Below are 13697 nucleotides of genomic sequence, written 5' to 3' on the forward strand. Positions count from 1 at the left end.
AAGTATTAAAAATAACTATAGTTAAAATAATTTGTCAATGGATACACAATATAAAAAGATGTAAACTGTGACATTAAAAACATAAAATATTGGAAGGTAGGAAAAGTGTATAGTTTTTCCTTGTAATTGAAGTTAAGTTGTTATCACTTTAAAATAGACAGTTATAACTATAAGATGTTTTAGGTAAGCATCTTGGTAACCACAAGGCACAAATCTATAGTAAATAAACAAAAGATAAGAAGAAAGAAATCAAAGCATTCCACTAAGAAAAATCATCAAATCACAAAAAAGGAAAACAGCAATAGAAGAAGAAAGGAACTAAAAAAACAGCCAGAAGACAATCAACAAAATAGCAATAGTTTTTACCTGTCAAAAATTACTTTAAATGTAAATGTATTAAATTCTCCAAACAAATGACATAGAGTGACTGAATGGATGAAACAACAAGATCCAACTATATGCTGCCTACAGAAGATTCACTTCAGCTTTAAAGGCACACATAAGCTGAATGTGAAGGAATGGAAAAAGATATTCATGCAAATAGAAACAAAAAGGCATTGAGATAGCTATACTTACATCAGACAGAATAGACTTTAAGTCAAAAATTGCCACAAGAGACAAAGAAGGTCGTCATATAAAGGGGTAAATTCATCAAGATGATATAACAGTTGTAAATATATATGCAACCAACATCAGAGCACTTAAATATATACCTCAAATATTAACAGATCTGCAGAAAGAAACAGACAATACAATGACAGTAGGAGACTTCTATACCTCACTTTCAACAGGGTATAGGCCATCTAGACAGAAAATCGATAAGGAAACATTGCACTTGACCTACACTTCAGACCAAATAGACTTAACAGAACAATCCATCCAACAACAGAATACACATTCTTCTCAAGTGCAAGTCCACACAGAATATTCCGCAGGATAAATCATATGTAAGACAAAAACAAGTCTTGAGAAATTTAAGAAGAAGGAATTCATATCAAGTATCTTTTCTGACCAAAATGGTATGAAACCAGTAATCAATAACAGGAGAAAAACAGGAAAATTCGCAAAAATGTGAAAATTAAACAACATATTCCTGAACAACCAATTGGTCAAAGAAGAAATCAAAAGGGAAATAAAGAACTATCTTGAGACAAACAAAAATGGAAACACAACATAACAAAACAAGAGATGCAGCAAAAGCATTTCTTGGAGGAAAATTTATAGTGATAAACACCTATATTTTAAAAAAATGGTCTCAGCTGAACAACTGAATTTTACACCTCAAAGAACTAGAAAAAGAAGAACAAACTAAATTCAAAATTAGCAGAAGGAAATAACAAAGATCAGAGCAAAAATAAATGAAATAGAGACTAGAAAAACAATAGAAAAGATCAATGAAACTAAGAGTTGATTTTTCAAAAAGATAAATGAAATTTACAAATCTTTAGCTAGACTAAGAAAAAAGGGAAAATATCTAAATAAATAAAATCAGAAGTGAAAATAGAGACATTACTACTGATACCATGGAAATAGAAAGGATAATAAAAGACTACTAAGAACAATGATACACAAACAAATTAGGTAACCTAGAAGAAATGGATAAATTCCTAGAAACATACAATCTACCCAGACTGAATCATGAAGAAACAGAAAAAGTGAACAGACTAATAACAAGTAAGGAGGTTGAAAGAGCAATCAAAAACTTCCCAACCAAGAAAAGCCTAGGACCAGATGGCTTTATGAGTAAAATCTACAAAAAATTTAAAGGAGAATTAACACCAATTCTTCTCAAATTCTTACAAAACGTTGAAGAGGAGGGAACACTTCCAAACTCATCTTGAGGCCAGCATTACCCTGATAACAAAGCCAGATAAGGACACTACAAGAAAAGAAAATTACAGGCCAATATCCCTGATGAACATAGCTGCAAAAATCCTCAAAAAATATTAGCAAACTGAATTCAATAGCACATTAAAAGGATCACACACCACAATCAAGTGGGATTTATCTCTGGGATGCAAGAATGGTTCAACAAACACAAATCAATAAATATGATACACCACATTAACAGAATGGAGGATAAGAATCATGATCATCTCAACAGATGCAGAAAAAGTTTTGACAAAATTCAGTATGCTTTTATGATAAAAACTCTCAACAAATTAGATATGGAAGGAATATACCTCAACATAATAAAGACTGTATTTGACAAGCCCACAGCTAATATCACACTCAATGGTGAAAAGATGAAAGCTTTTCCTCTAAGATCAGGAAGAAGACAAAGATGTCCACTCTCACCTCTACTATTCAGAGTATTGGAAGTCCTGGCCAGAACAATTAGGCAAGAAAAATAAATAAAAGGCATTCAAATTGGAAAGGAAGAAGTAAAATTGTCTCTGTTTGCAGATGACATGATCTTCTATGTAGAAAAACCCTAAAAACTCTACCAAAAAACTGTTAAAACTAACAGATGAATTTAGTAAAGTTGCAGGATACAAAATCAACACACAAAAATCAACTGTGTTTCTATACAATAAAAACAAAGTACTCAAAAAAACAAATTAGGAAAACAATCTCATTTATAATAGCATCAAAAAGATAAAATACTTAAGGATAAATTTAACCAAGGAGGTGAAAGATCTTTACACTGAAAACTATAAAACATTCATGAAAGAAATTGAAGAAGACACAAATAAATGGAAAGGTATGTGTGTATGTGGATTGGAAGAATTATTATTGTTAAAATGTCCATACCACCCAAAGTGATCTACAAGGTCATGCAATCACTAAAAATCACAAAGGCATTTTTTACAGAAATACAAAATGCAATCCTAAAATTTGTATAGAACCACGAAAGACCCAGAATAGCCAAAGCAATCTTGAAAAAAAAAAGCACTAAGCTGGAGGCATCACACTTCCTGGTTTTAAACTATATCACAAATCAATAGTAATGAAAACAATATGGTACTGGCATAAAATCAGAAACACAGGTCAATGAAACAGAATAGATATCCCAGAAATAAACCCATGCATACACAGTGAACCAATTCTTCAACAAAAGAGCCAAGAATGCACAATGGGGAAAGGACAGTCTCTTCAGAAAATGGTGGTGGGAAAACTGGATATCCACATGCAAAGGAATGAAATTGGATCCTTATTTTACAGCACACACAAATATCAACTCAAAATAGATTAAAGACTAAATGTATGACCTGAAACTGTAAAACTCCTAGAAGAAAACATAGGAGAAAAGCTCCTTGACATTAGTCTTGGCAATGATTCTTTGGATGTGACATCAAACGCACAGGCAACAAAAGCAAAAACAAAAAAGTGAGACTACATCAAACTAAAAAGCTTCTGCACAGCAGAGGAAACAATCATCAAAGTGAAGAGACAACTAATGGAAGGGGAGAAAATATTTGCAAGCCATATATCTGATAAGTGGCTAATATCCAAAATATATAAGGAACTCATACAACTAATAACAAAAACCCCCAAATAAACTGATTAAAAAATAAGCAGAAGACCTGAATAGACATTTTTCCAAAGAAGACATACAAATGGCCAATGGGTACATGAAAAGGTACTCAACATCAATAATCATCAGGGAAATGCAAAACAATGAGAAACAACCATCTATCTGTCAGAACAGCTATTATCAAAAAGACAAGAGATAAGTGTTGGCAAGGGTGTGGAGAAAAGGGAACTCTTGTACACTATAGTGGGAATGTAAATTGGTACAGCCATTATGGAAAACAGTATGGAGGTTCTTCAAAAAATTAAAAACAGTTCTACCATATGATCCAGCAATTCCAATTCTGGGTATATACATAAAGGGAATGAAATCACTATCTTGAAGAAGTGCATGTACTCCCAAGTTCATTGCAGCATTATTCACAATAGCCAAGGTATGAAACAACCTAAGCGTTGTCAATGGATGGATAAAGAAGATGTAACATATACATATAATTACCCTTGCCAACACTTATCTCTTGCTTTATTATAGTAGCCACTGTAACAGATATGAGGTGATACCTCATTGTTCTTTTGCATTTCCCTGATGATTAGTGATGCTGAGCACCTTTTCATATACTCATTGGCATATATTTAATTATATAAATATGTGTATGTGTGTGTGTGTGTGTGTGTATGTAATGGAATATATACACAATGGAATATTATTCAGCCTTAAAAAAAAGGGAAATCTTTTCACTTGTAACAACATGGATGAACCTAGAGGACATTAAGCTAAATGAAATAAGCCAAACACAAAAGACGGATACTGCATGATCTCACTTATAAGTAGAACCTAAAAAAGTCTAACTCATTGGACCAGAGAGTAGAATGGTGGTTACCGGGGGTAGGATGGGGGACAGATAGGGGAAATGGAGAGATATTTGTTAAAAGGTACAAACTTTCAGTTATAAAAGGAATAAGTTCTAGAGACCTAATGTACAACATAATGATATAGTTAATAACAACGTGTGTGGTTTTTAAAAAGATTTAATTTTTCCTTTTTCTCCCCAAATCCCCCTGGTACATAGTTGTATATTTTGGTTGTGGGTCCTTCTAGTTGTGGCATGTGGGACGCCGGCTCAGCATGGCCTGATGAGTGGTGCCATGTCCGCGCCCAGGATTTGAATGGAAACCATGGGCCACTGAGCGGAGCTCGTGAACTTAACCACTCAGCCACTGGGCTGGCCCCTAATAATGTATTTTATACTTGAAATTTGCTAAGAGAGTAGATCTTAATTGTCTCACCACACACACAAAAAGATAACTATGTGAAGTGGTAGATACATTAATTGGGTTGATTGTGGTAATTATTTCACAATGTATCAAATATAAAAACATCATGTTGTATGTCTTAAATATATACAATTTTTATTTGTCAATTATACCTCAATAAAGCTGGAAAAAATCCTAGATGTATTGTAAATCTAAATGAAAGTAGTAAAACGGTAAAAGTACTAGAGAATTTTTAAGTGAATATTTTCACTCAAATTGATACTATAGAAATAATTTCTACAGCCTATAGTAATTGCTTTATTTATAAAATGATTGACTATAACTCATTCCTAACATCATTTGCAATGTACGCATTTGAGAGGATTCAGTTACTTGATAAAATAATAAATATTCTGCCCAAAAATTCACTGGTTAGGAAATATGAACGACAACAATCTAATTCCATCTACTCAAAACTTTTAAACCAGATTATAAAGTTAAGTCCACCTGAACCCTTAATGGGTGAGGATTTCATTTCTAAGGCTGCAATAATTTCACTTGTGGTCAGGTCTCAGCTCCAGCAGCAGACAGATTACCAAAGACATCCTGAGATCTGTGTGAAGCACATTCTGCTTAAACCAATTATGATGAAATTGTCAGATTGCAGATGACAGCCAATTTCACGCATTTCATAGCCACTGAATTTACTTAACCACAACAATAGAAATTGAACAAGAAAGTTTTCGTTATATACAATTCTTTTGAGAAACCAAAACCTTAGATGGATATTTTACAAATAAAATTCTGTGGGTCAGCAAATATGATTTTAAGAAAAATATGTTGAAGGGAAAATGTGGATTTATACATATATTGTTTAAAAATTATACTTTCATGGTTATTTTCTGCTTATTTCTATCTCATTGATTCACTTCAAGAGAAAACTAACATGAAAGTTTAAATAATATATTTAAATATTTTCCTTTCTATCATTTCACCAATAAAAGTGGATGATACAATACATGAAGATAGAAGAGCAATGCTTACAAATTTCTCACGTTTGTACTACTTTAACTCACGAATTCTGAATGGTGGTCTATAATATGCACAAGAGAAACAGTTTAATAAACATAATTAGCAATTATTTCATTTATCCTTCAATATAAAAGCCTGTTACGAACTAAGAGCAATTCTTATAAGCTTTTTCTAAGACTGTTCTTTATGGTGTGTTTGCACAATATTAAGACCCAATCTGTTAGAAAAAAAGTGAAGGACAAATTAATAAGGTCGTCATTTTGGTCTAATTATGCTTAATGCAGTTTTAGCAATCTGCTCAAGACAAAAGGTGGCCACTCAGACATAGCCAATTATGCGTTTGTGTGGCAGATGAAATCTTTAATGAAGAATCTGATTAACATTCAACAATAAACATACAAGCTGAGAAAATGATCAAGCTACCTCTGCAAATATCAACTAAGGCTTTGTTCAGATTGAGGTCAGACTGGTATTCCAGAAAGGCGCATTAAGACAAAAGTTTATCAAATGGATAACATGGTTTCCCCTAAAAAGACACAAAATCCCTATTATACAAAGGTCACCTTTTTAACAGCTGACTTGTCTGATCAGTTAGGATAACAATAGACCAAACTTCTTTATGAGTTGTATGTATTTAATTTTTTAGAGAAGTTTTAAATCAATTTGGTTCGGTCTCCAAACACTGAAAGCATGATAAAATCACACCATAGGATATTTAGCAGTTCCATTGCTTAAGTTATTCTACCAATGACCTTTTTTGAGCAACTTGCAAGGATTCTGTTTTACTCATATTCCTAAAATGTCTTGGATCTAATGGGGTTTGATAATCCTTTCTTATCTAAATAAGCACTAATTAATAAAGTATGGAACAGGTTAGATGAGGATGCCACAAATTGTATTTTTAAAATGTTTTATTGAAGAATAGCATACATATAGAAAAGTACACAAATAATAAGCCAAGAACTCACTGGATTTTCACAAAATGAACACACCCATTAACCAACAACCAGATTGGAAAGATTAAACCTCAAGAAACAGCTTCCTAGGGGCTGGCCAGTGGTGCAGCAGTTAAGTTCGCACGTTCCACTTCTCAGCGGCCTGAGGTTCGCCGGCCCGGATCCCGGGTGAGGACATGGCACCGCTTGGCAAAAGCCATGCTGTGGTAGGCGTCCCACATATAAAGTAGAGGAAGATGGGCACGGATGTTAGCTCAGGGCCAGTCATCCTCAGCAAAAAGAGGAGGATTGGCAGTGGTTAGCTCAGGGCTACTCTTCCTCAAAAAAAAAAAAAAAAAAAAAGAAAGAAAGAAAAAGGAACAGCTTCCTAGAAGCCCCTTCCAGTCACTAGATTTCTCCCTGCCAGTCCACTAACTTGACTTTAAACATCATACATCAGTTTGGCCTGTTTTTGAACTTGTGCCTGGCTTTTTCTTTCAACATTATGTTTGCAAGATTCTTCAATGTTTTTGAGCATAGTTATAGTTCATTCATTCTCTTTGTGCAAATATACCACTATATATAACCATTCTACTGCTGATGGTAGATTTGGGGTTATTGATCCTTTCTACTATGGTTGCTACTCTATAGCTATAGTGATTAGGTCCTGCTATAAACAATCTTGTACATGTCTTTTGGTGAACATGTGTATGCATTTCTGCTGGGCATGTATCCAGGAATATTGCTGGGACTGAGGATATACATATACTCAGTTTTATTAGATACTGTGAAACAGTTTTCTAAAATGGTTATACCAATCCGCATTCCCATTAACAGCAGAACGAGAATTCTGTCTGTTCTACACTCTCACTAATCTTTAGCCTTTTCTATCTTCATTTTAGCTGTTCTGGTAGCTGTATAGTGGTATTGCATTATGGTTTTAATTTGCATTTCCCAGACAACTAATGAGGTTGAGCATCTGTTCATATATTTATTGGCCACTTGAATACCCTCTTTTTGTGAAGTGTTTGGTCTACATTTGTCTTTCAAGCCAAACTGTAATATCTCCTGAAAGTGGCTATATTAACCAGCATGTAAATAAAATTTGAGTTTTTATTCTATTTTTAAAATATGAAAGGAATAGAAATATATCAATATGTTTAAGTTTCTGAGCTTAAAGTAAAACTAACAAACAAGCAACCCAAAAAAATCACTATTGTAGGAGTCTAGTGAATCAACTCATTATAATAATTACGGTAAAGGAAGATAGCAAGTATTTATCCTGACTTTCCTATTTAAACTGTACCTCTGAATAACCAAACAGAAGATAGAGAGATGTTCCTCTTCCTAAAAGTACTCTGTATAATAACTGAATAACAGATGATAGAATTGGAATATCACTATTTTGCAACATCTAATGATTAATGGTCCTAAGTGTTGAACATCAATGGCTGTTAACATCATCAAAAGAGAGATGCATAGACATATACTTTGTGATGGATGAATACAATACCACCTATGATGCAGATTTCAAAAAAATTAGTAGGCATACTAAAAGACAAAAAAACTTTGAAGAGACAGAGCATCAGAAGCAGACTCAGACATGGCAGAGATGTTGAAATTATCACACTGGGAACTTAGAACATATATGACAAATATGTTAAGTGTTCTAATGGAAAAAGTGGACAGCATGCAAGAATGGATGGATACTGTAAGCAGAGAAATGGAAATTCTAAGAAATCAAGAGAAAATGCTAGAAATCAAGAACACTGTAACAGAAATAAAGAATGCCTTGATAGGCTCACCAATAGGTTGGAGACACAGCTCAGGAAAGAATCAGTGAACTTGAAGAAATGTCAATAGAAACTTCCAAAAGTGAAATGCAAAGAAAAAAAAGAATGAGACAAAACAGAGTATCTAAGAGATGTGCAATTACGATTACAAGTTACAGTTACAGAGGGTGTAACATATGTGTTATGAGAATACCAGAAGGAGAAAAAAAGAAGGAAAGAAACAGAAGAAATATTTGAAATAATGACTGGCAATTTGCCAAAATTAATGATAAACACCAACCACAGATCTAGGAAGTTCAGAAATCACAAAGGATGGTAAATATCACAAAATCTACACCAAGGCATATCATATTCAAACTTCAGAAAATCAAAGACCAAGAGAAAATCCTGAAAGAATCCAGAGGAAGAAAACACATTACCTATAAAGGAGCAAGGACAATAATTCCATTGGACTTCCCTTCAGGAAAGATGCAAGCAGGAAGAGACTGTAGTGAAATATTTAAAGTGTTGAAAGAAAAAAAAACCAACTTAGAATTCTGTATCCAGCTAAATTATCCTTCAAAAGTGAAAAAGAAATAGATGACCAGACAAACAAAACTTGAGGGAATCTGTTGCCAATAGACAACTTTCATGCTTTGCAAGAAATGTTAGAAGAAATTCTTCATAAAAAAAGGAAAATTATATAGATCAGTGTTATGGGATGAATTCTGTTCCCCCCAAATTCATATGTTGAAACCCAAATGCCCACTATCTCAGGATATGACTATATTTGGAGACAGCACCATTAAAGAAGTAAATAAGTTAAAATGCGGTTGTTAGCGTGGACCCTACTCTAATATGACTGGCATCATTATAAGAAGAGGCGATTAAGACTTCTTTTATGCTCAATATTTTCTAGTGTACTATTTTAACTCCCTTGTTTCTCTTCCCATATATTTTTTTTAGTTATTTGCTTAGTGGTTGCTCTGGAAATTACAATTAGCATTTTAACTTAAAACAATCTAGTTCAGATTAATATTATCTTAAATTCAATAGTATACACCAAATTTTCTTCAATACCTCCATTCTTCTCTCCTTTGTACAATTATTGCCACATAATTCCCACCTTTAATGTAAGCTCATTTACAGTTTTATAATTATTGCTTTATGTAGTTGTCATTGAAAAGAGGTAGAAGAAGGGGATTATGAACAAACACATGTTTGTACTGTCTTACATATTTATTTCTGTAGTTACTTTTACTGGTGCTCTTTATTTCTTCATGAGAATTCAAGTTACCATCTAATGTCTTTTTGTTTAGCCTGAAGAATTCCAGTTAGCCTTTATTTTAGGGCAAGTTTGCTACTCAAAAATTCTGTCTTTATTTATCTGAAAATGTCAGAATTTGTCCTTCTTTTTTTTTGAGGAAGATTAGCCCTGAGCTAACTGCTGCCAATTCTCCTCTTTTTGCTGAGGAAGACTGGCCCTGAGCTAACATCAGTACCCATCTTCCTCTACTTTTATATGTGGGACGCCTACCACAGCATGGCTTGCCAAGCGGTGCCATGTCCGCACCTGGGATCCGAACCAGCAAACCCCGGGCCACCAAAGCAGAACGTGCACACTTAACCGCTGCGCCACTGGGCTGGCCCCCTGTCCTTCATTTTTAAAAATTAAGCTTTTTATTTTGAGATAATTGTAGACTGATATGCAGTTGTAAAGTGTAATATAGAAATCCCATGACCCTTTACTCAGTTTGCCCAAGGGTAGTATCTTGTAAAACTAGAGCATGATATCACAATCAGGATGCTGACATTGCAACAGTCAATATGCAACATTTCCATGCTGAAAAGGATCTTTCATGTTGCCCTGTTTAGACACGCCCACTTTTCTCCTAAGTGCATTTCCTCCTTAATCCCTGTAAACCACTAGTCTGTTCACTATTTGAACAATTTTCTCATTTCAAAACTTTTATAGAAATGAAATCACATAGTATGCAATCTTTTGAGATTGGCTTTTTAAACGCATCATAATTTTCTGGAGATTCGTCCAGGTTGTTGTGTGTATCAACAGCTTATTCCTTTTACTGGTGTGTAGTATTTCATAGTATATGTATATACTATAGTTTTTTTACTGATCTGTTGAAGAACAAAAGATGTTTTAATCTTTTTGGTTTTTATGAATAAAGCTGCTATAAACATTTGTGTATAAATTTCTGGGTTAACATAGTCTTCATCTCTCTGGAATAAATATCCAGGAGTGCAACTGCTGTTCTATGGGGGTTGCATCCTTAGTTGTTTGCTTTTTTTAAAATTAAGACTTTAATTTTTTAGAGCAGTTTTAGTACCACAGAAAAATTGAGGGGAAGGTACAGAGATTTCCCATATACCTCTTGACCTCACACATGCATAGCCTCTCTCATCAACATCTCCCACCAGAGGGGTACATTTGTTACAATTGATGAACCTACATTGACACATCATAATCACCCAAAGTCCATACTTTACATTATGGTTCATTCTTAGTGTTTCACATTCTATGGGTGTGGACAAATGCGTAACAACATGTATTGATCATTATAGTATCATACAGAGTATTTTCATTGCCCTAAAAATCCTCTGTGCTCTGCCTATTCATCCTTCCCTCCCTGACCCCAACCCTAGCAACCACTAATATTTTTACTGTCTCCATAGTTTTGCCTTTTCCAGAATGCCAGATAGTTGGAATCATACGCCTGTAGCCTTTTCAGATTGGCTTCTCTCACTTAGTAATATGCGTTTAGGAGGTTCCTCAATATCTTTTCATGGCTTGATAGCTCATTTCATTTTAGTGCTTTTTACATTCCATTGACTGGAATGTACAATAGTTTATTTATGAATTCACCTACTGAAGGACATCTTCATCACTCCCAAGTTTTGGCATTTATGAAGAAAGCTGCTATAAACACTTATGTGCAAGTTTTTGTGTGGACATAAGTTTTCAACTCTTTTGAGTAAATGCTAAGCAGTGCAATTGCTGCATTGTATGGTAAGAGTATGTTTAGTTTTGTGAGAAATTGCCAAACTGTCTTCCAAAGTGGCTGTACCATTTTGCATTCCACTAGCAATGACTGAGTTCCTGTTGTTCCACATCCTCGTCAGCACTTGGTGTTGTCAGTGTTCGTGATTTTGACCATTCTAATAGGCATGTGACAGTACTTAATTGTTGATTTAATATGCATTTCCCTGATGACATAGGATGTGGAGCATCTTTTCATATGCTTACTTTCCACCTATATATCTTCTTTGGTGAGGTGTCTGTTAAAGTCTTTGGCTCATTTTTTAATTGGATTGATTGTTTTCTTCTTGTTGAATTTTAAGAGTTCTTTGCATAACAGTCCTTTATCAGATGTGTTTTTTGCAAATATCTTCTCCCAGGCTATGGCTTGCCTTCTCCTTGTCTTTCACAGAGCAGAAGTTTTTAATTTTAATGAAGTCTAGCTTGTCAACGATTTCTTTCATGAATTGTTCCTTTGGTGTTCTATCTAAAAAGTCATCACCATACCCAAGATCATCTAGGTTTTCTCCTATGTTATTTTCTAGGAGTTTTATACTTTTGTATTTTACATTCAGGTTTGTGGTTAATTTGAGTTAATTTTTTGTGAAGTGGGCAAGGTCTGTGTCTAGATCCCCTTTTTATGCATGTGGATGTCTGTTCTTCCAGCACCATTTGTTGAAGACTCTTTCTTTGCTCCATTGTACTGTTTTTGCTCATTTGTCAAATGTCAGTTGACTATATTTATGGGGGTCTGTTTCTGGGCTCTTTATTCTGTCCCATCAATCTATTTGTCTATTATTTCACCAACACCACACTGTCTTGATTACTGTAGCTTTACAGTAAGTCTTGAAGCTGGACAGTATCACTCCTTCAATATTGTTCTTCTTCAATATTGTGTTGTCTACTCTGAGTCTTTTGTCTCTTCAAATAAACTTTAGAATCAGTTTGTCAATATCCACAAAATAACTTGCTGGAATTTTGATTGGGATTGCCTTGAATTTATAGATGAAGTTAGGAAGAATAGACATCTTGACAATATTGTGTCTTCCTATCCATGAACATGCAATATCTCTCCATTCATTTAGTTCTCTGATTTCATTCATCAGAGCTTTGTATTCTTCCTCATGTGGATCTTTTATATATTTTGTTAGATTTATACCCAAGTATTTCATTTTTAGGGGTGATAATGTAAATGGTATGATTTTTAAAGCTCAAATTCCACTTGTTCATTACTCGTATTAAGGAAAGCAATTGACTTTTGTATATTAACCTTATCTCCTGCTACCTTGCTATAATCACTTATTAGTTCCAGGAGGTTTTTTAAAATTGATTCTTTCTAATTCTCTACATAGATGATCATGCCAATGGCAAACAAAAGAGTTTTATATCTTCTTTCTCAATTTTTATACTTCATATTTCCCTTTCTTTTCTTATTTCATTAGCAAGAACTTACAGTAAAATGTTGAAAAGGAGTGGTGAGAGGGAACATCATTACCTTGTACCTGATCTTAGTGGGAAATCTTCAAGTTTCTCACCATTAAGTATGACATTAACTCTAGGTTTTTTGTAGATATTCTTAATCAAATTGAGGAAGTTCCCCTCTAAGTTTACTGAGAGTTTTTTATCATGAATAAGTGTTGCATTTTGTCAAATGCTTTTTCTGCATCTATTGATATGATCATGTGATTTTTCTTTTTTAGTCTATTGTGATGGATTACATCAATTGATTTTTGAATGTTGAACCTGACTTGCATAGCTGGGATAAATCCCACTTGGTCCTGCTGTATATTTCTTTTATTCATTGTTGGATTTGATTTGGCAACTTTTTGCTGAGAATTTTTCCATCCATCTTCATGATAGTTATTGGTCTGTATTTTTCTTTTCTTGTAATATCCTTATTGGTTTTGGTATTAGGGTAACACTGGTCTCATAGAATGAGTTAGGCAATATTCCCTCTGTGTCAACCCTTTGAGAGAGATTATAGAGAATTAGTATAAATTCTTGCTTAAATGTTTGGTAGAATTGACCAGTGAACCCATTTGGGCTGGTGCTTTCTCTTTTGGAAGGTTATGAATTATTGATTCAATGTTGTTAATAGATGTAGGCCTATTCAGATTGCCTATTTCTTTGTGTGAGTTTTGGCAGATTATGTCCTTCAAGGAATTCGTCTATTTCATCCAGGTTATCGAATTTTTG

Source organism: Equus quagga, chromosome 11 (assembly GCF_021613505.1).
Source record: "Equus quagga isolate Etosha38 chromosome 11, UCLA_HA_Equagga_1.0, whole genome shotgun sequence".
NCBI classification, from domain to species: domain Eukaryota; kingdom Metazoa; phylum Chordata; class Mammalia; order Perissodactyla; family Equidae; genus Equus; species Equus quagga.